Source organism: Giraffa tippelskirchi, chromosome 13, assembly GCF_054371585.1.
Source record: "Giraffa tippelskirchi isolate mGirTip1 chromosome 13, T2T-mGirTip1v1.2.pri, whole genome shotgun sequence".
Taxonomy (NCBI): Eukaryota; Metazoa; Chordata; class Mammalia; order Artiodactyla; family Giraffidae; genus Giraffa; species Giraffa tippelskirchi.
Window position 1 is genome coordinate 80,423,243 of NC_137287.1, and position 13,315 is coordinate 80,436,557.

Sequence of the window (13,315 nt, forward strand, 5' to 3'; positions counted from 1 at the left end):
TAGAAAGAATCTTCTTAATCTACTTCTTTAGTCTTTTATATTTTCCTTAAAGACGTATTTTTAATCTGCTTTTTCATGATGCACCCAGTACTGTTCAAAAGCACCACCAAAACCCCCCCAAAAGCGAAGATAAAAATCTCCACACACACCCTCTTTGTTTGATTTCCAAGGTCCTTGATGTCTTTAGCTTAATTTAGCTTAATATACTTTTATCTCATTGGGGAACCACATGTTTCTGTCAAACTAGTTCTGCTCATTGCCCTCTGAACCCTTTTATTCTGTGCTCACATCCTTTTATGCCGTTTGCTCATATTGTTTGCTTTGACAGAATTTTATTCTCCATTTCATAGAGCACATGGCACTTGAAGATTCCTTTGTTCGTCTGTTCATAGATTGAGGGGGTGCCATGAGGCTTCCAAAGTTGAACTCGGCCACTTCTTGCCCAGTTGATTAGAGTCAGGAGGTGAAAATACTTGGAGACCTAAAGGCGTGCCAGCACCTGCCTCTCTTTCTCCTTGTTTGCTGTACTGTCTCTCTAAAGGCAGCAGCTTGGGAGAAGGAGATTTTAAGTTTTTCAACTGCATTGTCTCCTACTCATCCTTTTAGAGTCTCATGATAATTTTTATAAATTTAATTAAAAGTGCTTGTTATTTTTCATACTAACCTATAGTTTTCTTTCAAAGGAATGCATTCTGTCTTAGATTAGCCAGTCAGCTAATTTAAAAATAAGAAAGCATAGGGAGCAATGTGAGATGTAGTCTAATTACACTGCATAAAAAGAACTGTAAAGGACAGATGTGCTGTGATGGGGGCTTTTAAAAAAATTTTTTTTTAACTTTTTATTTTGTATTGAGATATAGCCAGTTAACAGTGTTGTGATGGCTTCAGGTAAACAGAGAAGGGACTCAGCCATACATATACATGTATCCATTCTCAGTGGGGGCTTGTTTTTAGATTGAGGGATCAGGGAGGGCTTTTCTAACAACTTGGCATTTAAGCTGAAGCTGAAGGATGACCAGGAAGTACATAGACAGCAGTGGGAGATAGTGGTGAGCAGGTAGAGTGTATGAAGGGTCTAGGGTAGGAAAGAACTGGGCATATTTTCAGAGAAATAAAAGAGCCCAGTGTAGTCAAAGTGTAGTGAGCAATGAGGAGTTTGAATGGCTTCCCTCTATACTCATTGAAATTCAAAAACACATGTCATGATCTGAGATACATGTTGAAAAGATTATTTTGATTGTTCTGTGGTGAGTATTTTGAACTGGAGATAAGAATGAAAGTGGGAGGGCAGTTAGCTGTTACGGTGAACCCAGTGAATTTCTACTGGAGTCAAGAAGAGGAGGAGCTTTTAGTCCAGGATTCAGTCTGCATGGCCCTGTAGTGCTCACTGCCTGTTTACTCTGCGTGGTATTAAGGCCAGTGCCTGAGATCGCTGAAGAGTTGAGAGTCCTGTGTTGATAATTTTTTTAGAAATAGAAGTATGAGGCACCGAATCTTGAGGGCATAGGCTGTTTGAAGGCCCTGGACTTTTTGTTGTTGCTTTGTTAATACAGCCCTCACCAAGAGCTAACGGGGAGGATAAAAATCTTACTCTAAAATCTGCATCAGTCCCCTAGTAAAAAGTCAGATGGCAGAGGTCAAAAGAAGTTATTAATATTCATAATATGGCATTTCATATTTAGTTGTCATTTTTTGCAGTCTTGCACACCATTGCCTTATTTGACAAGTGGAGGTTACTACAGAAGTTGGGTGACCTCTTCATTTTTGTTTAGTGAAGTGTAGAGGCAAAATCTTGACTGAAGCCCAGATTGCCTGAAGGAGGCCTGACTGAGTACTCTTCACTAAATGAGTGATTCTCAACTTAGTTAGACCCAACCTCCCCACCCTGCAAGAATTTTTTATTTTAAAAAACATTAAGATACAACTCACATTTCACGCAGTTATCACCCCACCTCCTGGGGGGGGAGGTTCCCATACCTATTAGCATCGTTACTGTTTTTCTCCCTGCCCACTCCAGATTGCTGATCTGCTGTCTTAATAGATTGTCCTGTTGTGGACATTCCATATAAATGGATTGCATGTGGTCTTTGTGACTGGCTTCTTTCACTTAGCATGGTGTTTTAATAGATTGTCTTGTTGTGGACATTCCATATAAATGGGTTGCATGTGATCTTTGTGACTGGCTTCTTTCACTTAGCAGGGTGATTTTGAGGTTCGGTTCATATTGTGTCAGATCAGTTCACTTCAGTAGCTCAGTCGTGTCCAATTCTTTGCCACCCCATGAACCGCAGCACGCCAGGCCTCCCTGTCCATCACTAACTTCCTAAGTCCACCCAAACCCATGTCCATCGAGTCGGTGATGCCATCCAGCCATCTCATTCTCTGTTGTCCCCTTCTCCTCCTGTCCCCAATCCTTCCCAGCATCAGGGTCTTTTCCAATGAGTCAACTCTTTGCCTGAGGTGGCCAAAATATTGGAGTTTCAGCTTCAACATCAGTCTTTCCAATGGACACCCAGGTCTGATCTCCTTTAGGATGGACTGGTTGGATCTCCTTGCAGTCCAAGGGACTCTCAAGAGTCTTCTCCAACACCACAGTTCAAAAGCATCAATTCTTCGGCGCTCAGTTTTCTTTATAGTCCAGCTCTCACATCCATGCATGACCACTGGAAAAACCATAGCTTTGACTAGACGGACCTTGGTTGGCAGAGTAATGTCTGCTTTTTAATATGCTGTCTAGGTTGGTCATAACTTTCCTTCCAAGGAGTAAGCGTCTTTTAATTTCATGGCTGCAGTCACCATCTGCAGTGATTTTGGAGCCCAGAAAAATAAAGTCAACCACTGTTTCCACATCTGTCTGCCATGAAGTGATGGGACCAGGTGCCATGATCTTAGTTTTCTGAATGTTGAGCTTTAAGCCAACTTTTTCACTCTCCTCTTTCACTTTCATCAAGAGGCTCTTTAGTTCTTCTTCACTTTCTGCCATAAGGGTGGTGTCATCTGCATATCTGAGGTTATTGATATTTCTCCTGGCAATCTTGATTCCAGCTGTGCTTCCTCCAGCCCAGTGTTTCTCATGATGTACTCTGCATATAAGTTAAAAATTCCTCCCCCTGCACCAGGTTAAAGTTTATTCACCAACAATTCTCAGTGCTTTTAAAGTTCATTCAAGTTTTCTGTAAGATGGTATCATGTGCAACTTTTTCCAGATTCACATGACCACACAACATTGTTTATTCAAAGCATTTCATGGAGTAGGATTTGAGAAATGATGGCAGACTTCTAAGCTAGACAAGTAAAAGTCAAATATAAGATATGGTAGACTTTGGTATCCTTTTTTTGATGTGTAATTCACCTGCCATACAGTTCCTCCATTTACAGCTGTGCAACCATCACCAAACCAATTTTAGAACGTTTTTATCATTCAGAAAGAGACTGTAGCTGTACCTGCAGCCCCACTCCCCTGTGCTACCGTATGCCAGCAATTGTTCACCTCCTTTCTGTCTCTGTAGAAAGGAATTGGCGTATAGGGACGTTTTATGTAAGTGAGACCCTACAGTGTATCATCTTGTGACTGGCTTGTTCACTTAGCATAATATTTTCAAGGTTCATCATGTTTTAACATGTAGCAATACTTGTTCCTTTTTGTTGAATAATATTCCATAGTATTGACATAGGATGTTTTATTCATTTGTTAATCATTTGCGGGGCATTTGGTGTGTTTCTGTCTCTTGGCAGTTCCAAGTAGTGTGCAGTAAACATTTGGGACCCATGCTTTCATTTTTCTTGCACACATACCTAGAGGTGTAATTGCTGGGTTATATGATAAGTCTATATATAACCTTTTCAGGACCTGCTAGCCTGTTTTCCAAAGCAGCTGAGTGTTTACTTCTATAGCAGGAATTGTGTGGGAGAGTGCCAGTTCTCTACATCCTCACCAACACTTGTTAAGTCTGTTTCTCTGACTGTAGCCATCCTGATGGATGTGAAGTTGTATATCATTCAGGTTTAATTTGTATTTCCTCAGTGGCTAATGTTGAGCATCTTTTCATGTACCTTTTGGCCAGAGAGTTCCTATTAGCAGAACCAAAGTAAAAGTCCTTTGCATATGATTTGCAGATATGTTCTCCCATTCTGTGGATTGTCTTCTCGTTTCTTGATGGTATACCTTGAAGCATGAAGTTACTTAATTTGACCAAGTCTAATTTATATGTTTTTTCTTTTTTGCTTGTATTTTTGGCAATGATTATGCCTTTAAGAGTTTTATAGTTTTTGCTCTTACATTAATTTCTGTGATTTATTTTGTATGATGTAAGGAAGGGATACAACTCAGTTTTCCTTGTTGCATGTACACCTTCTCAAATGTTTTGTAAACTCTCCATTTCTAGCCTGTAGACAAGTGTGAATAATACATACCACCTGCACATGTTAAGAGTAGGAAATAAAAGGGCAGCTTCAAAGGAAATGATGTTAAATGTAATTTGCACAGAGTAGTTGGTATCAGTGCGCTGAAAATATTTAGCATATTCATTTGGGATAAACATACAGGATAGCAGTACTCTTTTTTAAATAGTCTATATTAATAAATGTGCGAGCTTTATTAATCAGTATCTCTACAAGTTTAATTATTTTTGGTCCTAACTCATGTCTCCTTGTAGAGAAGGCAATGGCACCCCACTCCAGTACTCTTGCCTGGAAAATCCCATGGACAGAGGAGCCTGGTACGCTATAGTCCATGGGGTCGCTAAGAGTCTGACACGACTGAGCGACTTCACTGTCACTTTCCCTTTCATGCACTGGAGAAGGAAATGGCAACCCACTCCAGTATTCTTGCCTGGAGAATCCTAGGGACGGCGGAGCCTGGTGGGCTGCCATCTGTGGGGTCGCACAGAGTCAGACACGACTGAAGCGACTTAGCAGCAGCAGTAGCAGCATGTCTCCTTGATACCAGCAGGTGTATTATATGGCATTATTGTTGGTGATGACATTTTTGTAAGTGTTGAACATTTTGGTAAAAATTCAAAACTCAATACAGTACAATGTGTGCAACAGTTACGTTTCTAGAAAATTCAGCAGATTGTATAAAGCAGAATTAGGTTCTAGGTTCAGTTAATTAGAAGCTGATTTTTTTCAGATATGAAATGGTTCTTTGAAAAATGTCCTGTGCAGAGTAGTTAAGTCCGGTTAGCTACAAGTTTTGATTTTCATCACCGGGTAGCTTATATAATGCAGTTGGTAAATTGGAGAATGGCATCAATATAATGAAGTTGTGTTGATTTGTACATGAAAAATTTTTTTCTAGGAAATGCAAATCAGAATAGCAGGAGTAGGATATAACTTTCAAATAGAAAGGGAAAGCCCTTATCTAGCTGTACAGGCAAGACCCCTAAAGAAAATTCATGTCTGCTTTCCTCGCTTTGTGTGGCTTCCTCTCTTTGGCAATTTGTACTTTTCTTTTCTGTCCATTGTTTTGATGGTAGCCTTGTTACCCAGAATTTCATTTCCATGTTCTCAGCCCAAGTAATGGAGAAGGCACTGGCACCCCACTCCAGTACTCTTTTGCCTGGAGAATCCCAGGGACGGTGGAGCCTGGTGGGCTGCCGTCTGTGGGGTCGCACAGAGTCGGACACGACTGAAGCGACTTAGCAGCAGCAGCAGCAACCCAAGTAATTTAATATCCCTTGAAGCAATCTGCAAACATACTGAGGTGCTTGTCACTGTTCAAGTTTTTGTTAGTGCTCCAGTTATGATAAAGTGTAGTTTTGAGTGATTTGCTCCTACCCTATTTTCGACCATGGGGTCGCAAAGAGTCGGACACGACTGAGCGACTTCACTCACTCACTCACTCATTTTCCCCATAAAACTTCTACTTTTAGTGTGCAATTTTGCAGAATTTAAGGTGTTTGAGGAAAACATTGATTGTTATGCAGAAATGCCCATTACAGGTAGATGACTTTTTTTGTGAACTCCCACTGACCTTTAAGCGTCAGTCTCGGTCTCTCAAAATATTTATGGCTGCATTGGATCTGAATTGTGGCACATGAGATTTTTGTTGTGGCATGTGAGCTTTCTAGTTGTGATGTGCGGACTCAGTAGTTGCAGTGCAGGGGCTTCGTTGCCTGACCAGGGATGGAACCCTTGTCTTCTGCATTGAAGACCTGGACCACTAGGGAAATCTGAAATCCCCTTATGTTTAAGTATCTGTGGTCTCTGATTCTAATTGATGAGAGGAGGACACTTGGAATAAAGTGTGGTCTGGATACTTAATATATGTGTGCGTGCTCAATGTGCCTGACTGTTCTGTGACCCCATGGACTGTAGCCCGCTCGGCTGCTCTGTCCATGGAATTTCTGAGGGAGGGAATACTGGAGTGGATTGCTAGTTCTCCTCCAGAGGATCTTCCCAACCCAGGGATCAAACCTGTGTTTCTTATGTCTCCGGCATTGGCAGGCGGGTTCTTTACCACTAGTGCCACCTGGGAAGCCCTGATCTGGATCCTGACCACCAAAACCATCTTGACAGAAAAAGTGCCTGTAAAAAATCCAAATCTTGAGATCCCATCTCATAGAGTGTGAATCACAATCTCTGTGAAATTAACTTTGAATTCTACATTTTTTACTAGATTGATATTTGAGGTCCATTGCTGAACCTTATTCAGTCATGCACATTATCTGCTTGTATTAGTTTGAATAGCAGTTTAGGGTGGTGGATGTACTTGAGACCTTCATTTGTTATAGGTGTACCTTACACATTCTTCCCAGTTTCTTGGAGAAAGCATTAAGACTTAATTTCTAAGTCTGAGGATGTCGTAGGGAACTCTAGTAGTTATCATGTTCTGAATAAGGACACAATGCCATATTTTGCCCCTGAATAGACTGGAAACTTATTTCATCTTTAGAAAAGCTAGTTGCATTTCCTAGCCTTGTTTGTTTATATAGAATTGTATGTACTTCCCACTTTGCATTTAATATCCAAGTTCCCTTTTCTAAATGGGAGTGCAGTCTTAATTGCTTATTGCCCATTTGCTGAGTCAGGTGAGTTTCGCTACATTTTTTGGTCCCATTTCCCATGGTACTCTCTTAGGACTTCATCTTTCTCAGACTGTAGGTTATAGCCTTCTTACTCTTAAGATCTAGCTTCTGAAGTTTAGAGGTTGACAAGTAGGAGGGGTTATTCTGCCTTTTCTGTGAGGGAGGAGGGCAGCATCTTGCACTATTAATATGAACTGTCTATCATTTGCCTGGTCCAGGAGTTGGCAGACTTTTTCTTAAAGGGCTGGGTAGTAAAAATTATAGTCTCAGAGCCCACACAGTCATTGCCACATTAAGAGAACAAAAGTAACTGTAGGTAATACTTAAATGGCTGGCTGCACCTGTGTTCTGAAAGTCTTGAATACTTGCTTCATCAGACTTTAATTTCTTAAGGTTGGTTTACATTTGTGTTACGTAAAACAGTTTCATCCCACTTAGTCACAAATTCTGCTTTTCTCAAGGAGATAATGAAGTGGAGAGCCTTTTTCTTGGTAATGTAAAGAAAGCATAAAGGTCATCAGACATGTAAACAGCTTTTGCTTCCATTGCTTTGTTGAGCCAAGCAGCGTCTATGAGACAGTCTCTCACCAGCATATATATATATATATATGTCTCTGAATTTAGCACTGCAAGTCTGAGTGCAAGTTTTATGTGTGGCTGTATTTTTCTTTGGATATGTTACCATCCACAGGTCATTTATTCTTTCTCTCAGCTTTAGACTCTACATTATACTACTATTACCAAAATAAAAAACACTTCTTTTCTTTATCCTGAAACATATAAATCCATCATGGAGTGGGATATAAAAATTTATGGGAGTTTTTAAGATGAAGTAGGAGTTTTCAAAGAAATACTGTTTGTAGCACTCCATAGGTATGGCTGTGGAAAATCATAACCATAATCATTGCTCTGACCTTGCTTTTCTGCCTGCTTGATACTTCAGTTTGGAAAGAACTACATGGAGAAATTAAAAGTCTCAATGGGATACTCACCCCCCGCCAACCCCAAATACTTTGGAAGATAATATAAACTGTAGCTTTTGTAATAGTTACCTTTGGTTCAGCCAGTTATGTTATTCAGAGGCAGATCTTCCCTGCCTTGAGTTCTTAAGTGCATCCCTCTGACCCTAATCTAGAGAGCCTGTTGCCTACTTTACCATGCTTCCTGTACAACCTCTTTTACTTATTTTGGGTTCCATTTAAGAATATCAGTTTATTCTTAGTCTTTCAGTAAAATATCTGTGTCTTAATCTTGCTCCTCATTTTTTGGGGAGCCACATCTCTCTGCTTATGGGATCTTAGTTCCCCAATCAAGGGATGGAACCATGCCTTCAGCAGTGAAAATGCAAGAGTCCTAACCACTGGACCACCAGGAAATTCCTCCTCACTTCTTTTTTTAAGTTGGTAGTTTTGCTAAGTGTTCTAGATGAATCTGTCTCATAGAATGTGGAATCTAGTCCCTATCAAAAAGCTCCTGTTTCTGAAAATAGCTTTCCTCTTAACAGCTGATTCAGTTTTTTCTCTTGATTCTATTAAAGTCTTAGACTAGTGTGTCTTGATGCTTATGGTTTTTAATTGTTGTGTTGTGCCCTCTGAAAACACTTAACAATGGACCTAAAAGCTATCTAGCATGTCATTTGTTCAGAGGTTAAGCGCTTCAGTACTAATTATCACATTTTGAATTTTCATTGATATGAAGAATAACACTAAAGTGAATTCCTGTCTTAAACTCAGGAGAGATCAGTAGATCTCATTTCTGATATATCTTAGGCTTATAGAGGACTCTCCCTATCATGTCTTTTACCACATCTTTAGTGTGGCACTATTGTTTCATAGATGTACATCTTGCTCAAGAACGTATGCAAATAAATGTCAGGGCATCTAACCCAGGCTTCTTACAGAACGACTCTGGGGATCATTTCAGTTGGTAAGACTGGCCATTCTTTCCTTCATTATTGCAACATATTTATGGAAATTTCCATGGGATTCTCAACTCATGGGGTATAAATATGGTGTTCTCTAGTCCATATTACTAGTTCTTTTTTACTTGCATGCAACTATAAAGCTGAGTTTTAAAAATAGTTTTTAAGTTACACCTGAAAAGTACAAATTTTGGTGTAGATCTGAGATTTTCTTTTTAAAAGTTTTAATTTGGATTTTTTTTTTTCTTTGTAACTGAATGAGTTGGGGTCCTGAGACCACCCCCAGGCTTGGTGATTGTCTTAAGAGGAGTCACAGGATCTGACATTCATTACCACGGCTTTGTCTTAATAACTGTGCTGCAAGAACACGAAGTGACGTCGGCAAAGGGAAAAGGCATGTGGTGCAAAGTCTGGAGGACACCTGGTGCAGGCTTCTGAGAATCTTGGCCCAGCAGAGAAACATAGCACACCCTTCATTCCTCCAGTGGTGGATTGTGACAACACTGGTGAAATGTTGTGGATTGTGGAAGCTTATTAGAGATTTGGTACCCAAGGTTTTTATTGGATTTGGATTCTTATGTAGGCATCTCTGCTTGATTTGAACTAAAAGTCTGGATTCCCAGTAGGAAAGCAGATATTCAGCATAAACTATATTGTCTGCAGAAAGGCTTAGACACAGTGAACCACTCTTAACAGCTACTGTTGTGGGAACCCTCCTGAACAGTCATTGTGCTAGCCAAGGACCAACTGTGCAAGCAGACTTTTCTAAGAATAGCAATCTCAGGCTGGCGTGTTAACGTCCCTGTACATGGAGCTTATCCTTGACTGATTGCTTCTTTCGATTGTGTTCAGTCTTAAAATGTTTATTGAAGAATTTATTGACTACTGTATTTTTTTTTAAAGTTTAGGATGTTTACATAAATACATACTATCCAACAAGGTACATGTAAACAAGTAGATGAAGAAACCACTAGACATCTTAAGTAGCAGTCTTGTTGGGAAATTTTCCTCTCTTATACCTCTTAATTTTCCTGGGTACATATCTTTTGTCATATCATTACCTTTATTGCGTCTCTGAGTCTGCTTCTAGCTTCCCCAATAAGCTATGTTCTAGGCAACGTTAAATCTTGGTTATTCCCTTTCCTCTTGCCTTGATGTTACTCATTCTGAGCTCATAATGCTTGCTTTTTACGTTACTATATGTAAGTCCCCTACTTGTCACCTTTCTAATGGAACAGACTTGCTCCACTTCTGAATTGCTAGATCTGCTGACCATTCCAGTTGAGTATGTGAAACCTTAGGTTGTCTTCTGTCCTAATCCACCTTGGGGAGATTGCCATTTTGGTTCCAGACCATTTCAGTCAAGTGAATATTGCAATAAAGTGAGACACAAGTTTTTTTATTTCCCAGTGCATGTAAAAGTTTATACTATAGTCTGTTAAGTGTGTAATAGCATTATGTCTAAAAAAATGTACATACCTTAATTTAAGCTCCAGTACTTTGGCCACCTGATGGAAAGACCCGACTCACTGGAAAACACCCTGATGCTGGGAAAGATTGAAAGGAAGAGGAGAAGGGGACAGCAGAGGATGAGATGGTTAGAGAGCATCACCAACTTTAGTGGACAAGAATTTGCATAAACTCCAGAAGATAGTAGGGAAGGGGGAGCCTGGCATGCTACAGCCCATGGAGTTGCAAAGAGTCAGACACACCTAAGCGACTGAACAACCACCTTAATTATAAAATACTTTATTACTAAAAAGAAAAAAAAGCTATTTTGGGATCCTTCAGGAATCCTAATCTTAAGGTCTTCCCTCTGTGTTGATGGCCGCTGACAAATTGGGGTGGTGATTGCTGAAGGCTGGGCTGGCTGTGGCAATTTCTTTAAGACAATGCAGTTTGCCGGTTTGGCTCTTTTTTCCACAAATGTTCTTCTAGCATGCAGTGCTGGCTGATAGCATTTTATGACTTTCAGTATTGGAGTCAGTGATTTCCAAGCCTGCTGTTGCTTTTATCAATCAAAATTTTTTAATATTCTAAATCCTTTGTCATTTCGAACAGTCTTCACAGCATCTTTACCAGGAGTAGCTTCGCTCTTAAGAAACCTCTTTGTTCATCCATGGGAAGCAGCTCCTCATCCATTCAGGTTTTATCATGAGATGGAGCAGTTCAGCCCCATCTTCAGCTCCACTTCTAATTGTCTTGCTATTTCCACCACATCTGCAGTTCCTTCCTCCACTGAAGTCTTGACAAGTCTCAGAGTCACCTGTGAGGGTTGGAATCCACTACTTCCATACTCCTGTTAATGCTGATATTTTGACCTCTTACCATGCATGAATCATGAATGTTCTTGATGGCATCTAGAATGATGAATTCTTTCCAGAGAGTATTTAATTTACTTTACCTAGGTCAGTCAGACTCATGTCTATGGCAGTTACAACTTTATGAAATGTATTTCTGAAAAAGAACAGAAAGTTGAAATGACTCCTTGATCCATGGGCTCGCACAATAGATGTTAGCAGGCATGAAAACAACATGAATCTTGTATGCTTCCATCAAGCTCTTGGGTGACCAGGCACATTGTCAGTGAGCCCTAGTACTTTGAGAGGAGTCTTTTTCTTAACAGTACATCTTAACAGTGGACTGAAAACATGTTGTAAACAGATGTACTGTCATCCAGGCTTTGTTCCATTTACAGGCAGATAAGATTTAGCATAGTTCTTAAGGGCCCTGGGATCTTCAGGTGGTAAATGAGCATTGGCTTCAACTTCAAGTCACCAGCTGCCTTAGTTCCTGAGAGAGTCAGCCTGTCCTTTTAAGCTTTGATGCCAGGCATTGACATCTTCTCTCTGTGAAAGTAATAGAAGGCTGTTTCAATCTATGTTGAAAATTTTATTGTTTAGTATAGCCACCTTCATGAGTGTAAGATCTTGGCTTGATCTCCTGGGTAACTTGCTGCAATTTCTACATCAGCACTTGTGGCTTCAGCTTACACTTTGATGTTACAGAGGCAACTTCTTTCCTTCATCCTCTTGGCTTCGGACTTTTCTCTTGAGTTTCCTCACCTCTCTCAGCCTTCATAGAATTGAAGAGAGTGTGGGCTCTGCACTAGGCTTTGGCTTAGGGGAATGTTGGCTGGTATGTATGATCTTCTCTCCATCTAAACTCAAACTTGATCAACATCAATAGTAATGCTGTTGTGCTTTCTTCGTGTGTTCACTGGACTAGCACTTTTAATTTTTCTGCTGGAGCTTTCCTCCTGCATTCACATTGGCTAACTGTTTGGTGCGAGAGGCCTAATTTGTTTTCTGTCTTGGCTTTCAACCTGCCTTCCCCAGTAAGCTTAACCGTGTCTACCTTTTCATTTAAAGTGAGAGATGTGACTCTTCTTTCACTTGAGCACTTAGAGGCCATTGTAGGGTTATTAATTGGCCTAATTTCAATACTGTGTGTCTCAGGGAAGATGACAGCCCATGGAGAAGGGAAGACATGGGGGAGCAGTCAGAACACACACATTTATCATTTAGGCCTGCCATCTTGTGTGGGTGTGGTTTGTGGTGTTTCAAAACAAATTGAATAGTAAATCAAAGATCATTCTCCACTGATTGCTGTAACAAAGATAATCACACTGAACAAGTTTGAGATGTTATGAGAGTTACCAAAATGTGACACAGAGACAAGAAGTGAACCAATGCTGTTAGAAAAATAGCACTGATAGATGTAAGGTTGACACAAACCTTCAATTTGTATGAAACTCAGTATCTGTGAAGTGCAGTAAAGCAAAGCCCAGTGAAACAGAGGCCTGTAGTTCTTGTTGATTGAAATAGTTAATTCTTACTAAATTCTTCTCATAACAACCCTGATTCTGACTGCTAATTAATTTCCAGGACCACTGGACCATCTAAATTGCTCTTCCTGCTTCCAGCTTTTGTTCATTATCTTGTAGCCTCCATACCACTTGCCAGTTCAGTTTTTGGGACAAGGAGTAGGTGGGAAGTTGAATTATATTACCTTTATGATGAAAAATACATGTAATGAAACTGAAATACTAACAATTAGACTTTCATAGTGGAGCTTTTTGTATTACTAATCAAGTCTGGATTTTTAGATCTTGGCTTTTTGTTAAGATAAAACTGACATCCCTGATGGTCATGGTTCATAAAATTCATGAGTTACTTTAAAGCAACTGGTCCTGTTGTGAGGAGATACGATGTCATTTTCATCATCTTAAAAGCAAACACCTTCCCTGAAACTTAACTTTTTGAAAAGTTTATACTGTTCTAGTTAAAATTTGCCAAAACTTAAAAGAGCGAGTGTGGAAACTGTTTAAGAAGTTGAAAAGTAATTGCAAAAACTTACTGGATAA

At 39.9% G+C, this 13,315-nt stretch overlaps 1 protein-coding gene across 27 annotated transcripts in view; it reads left to right on the plus strand.

The window, feature by feature from the left end:
• WAC (WW domain containing adaptor with coiled-coil) overlaps positions 1-13,315 on the plus strand; it is an 80,335-nt gene that overhangs the window by 32,230 nt on the left and 34,790 nt on the right. The gene's annotated exons all lie outside the window — the stretch shown is intronic.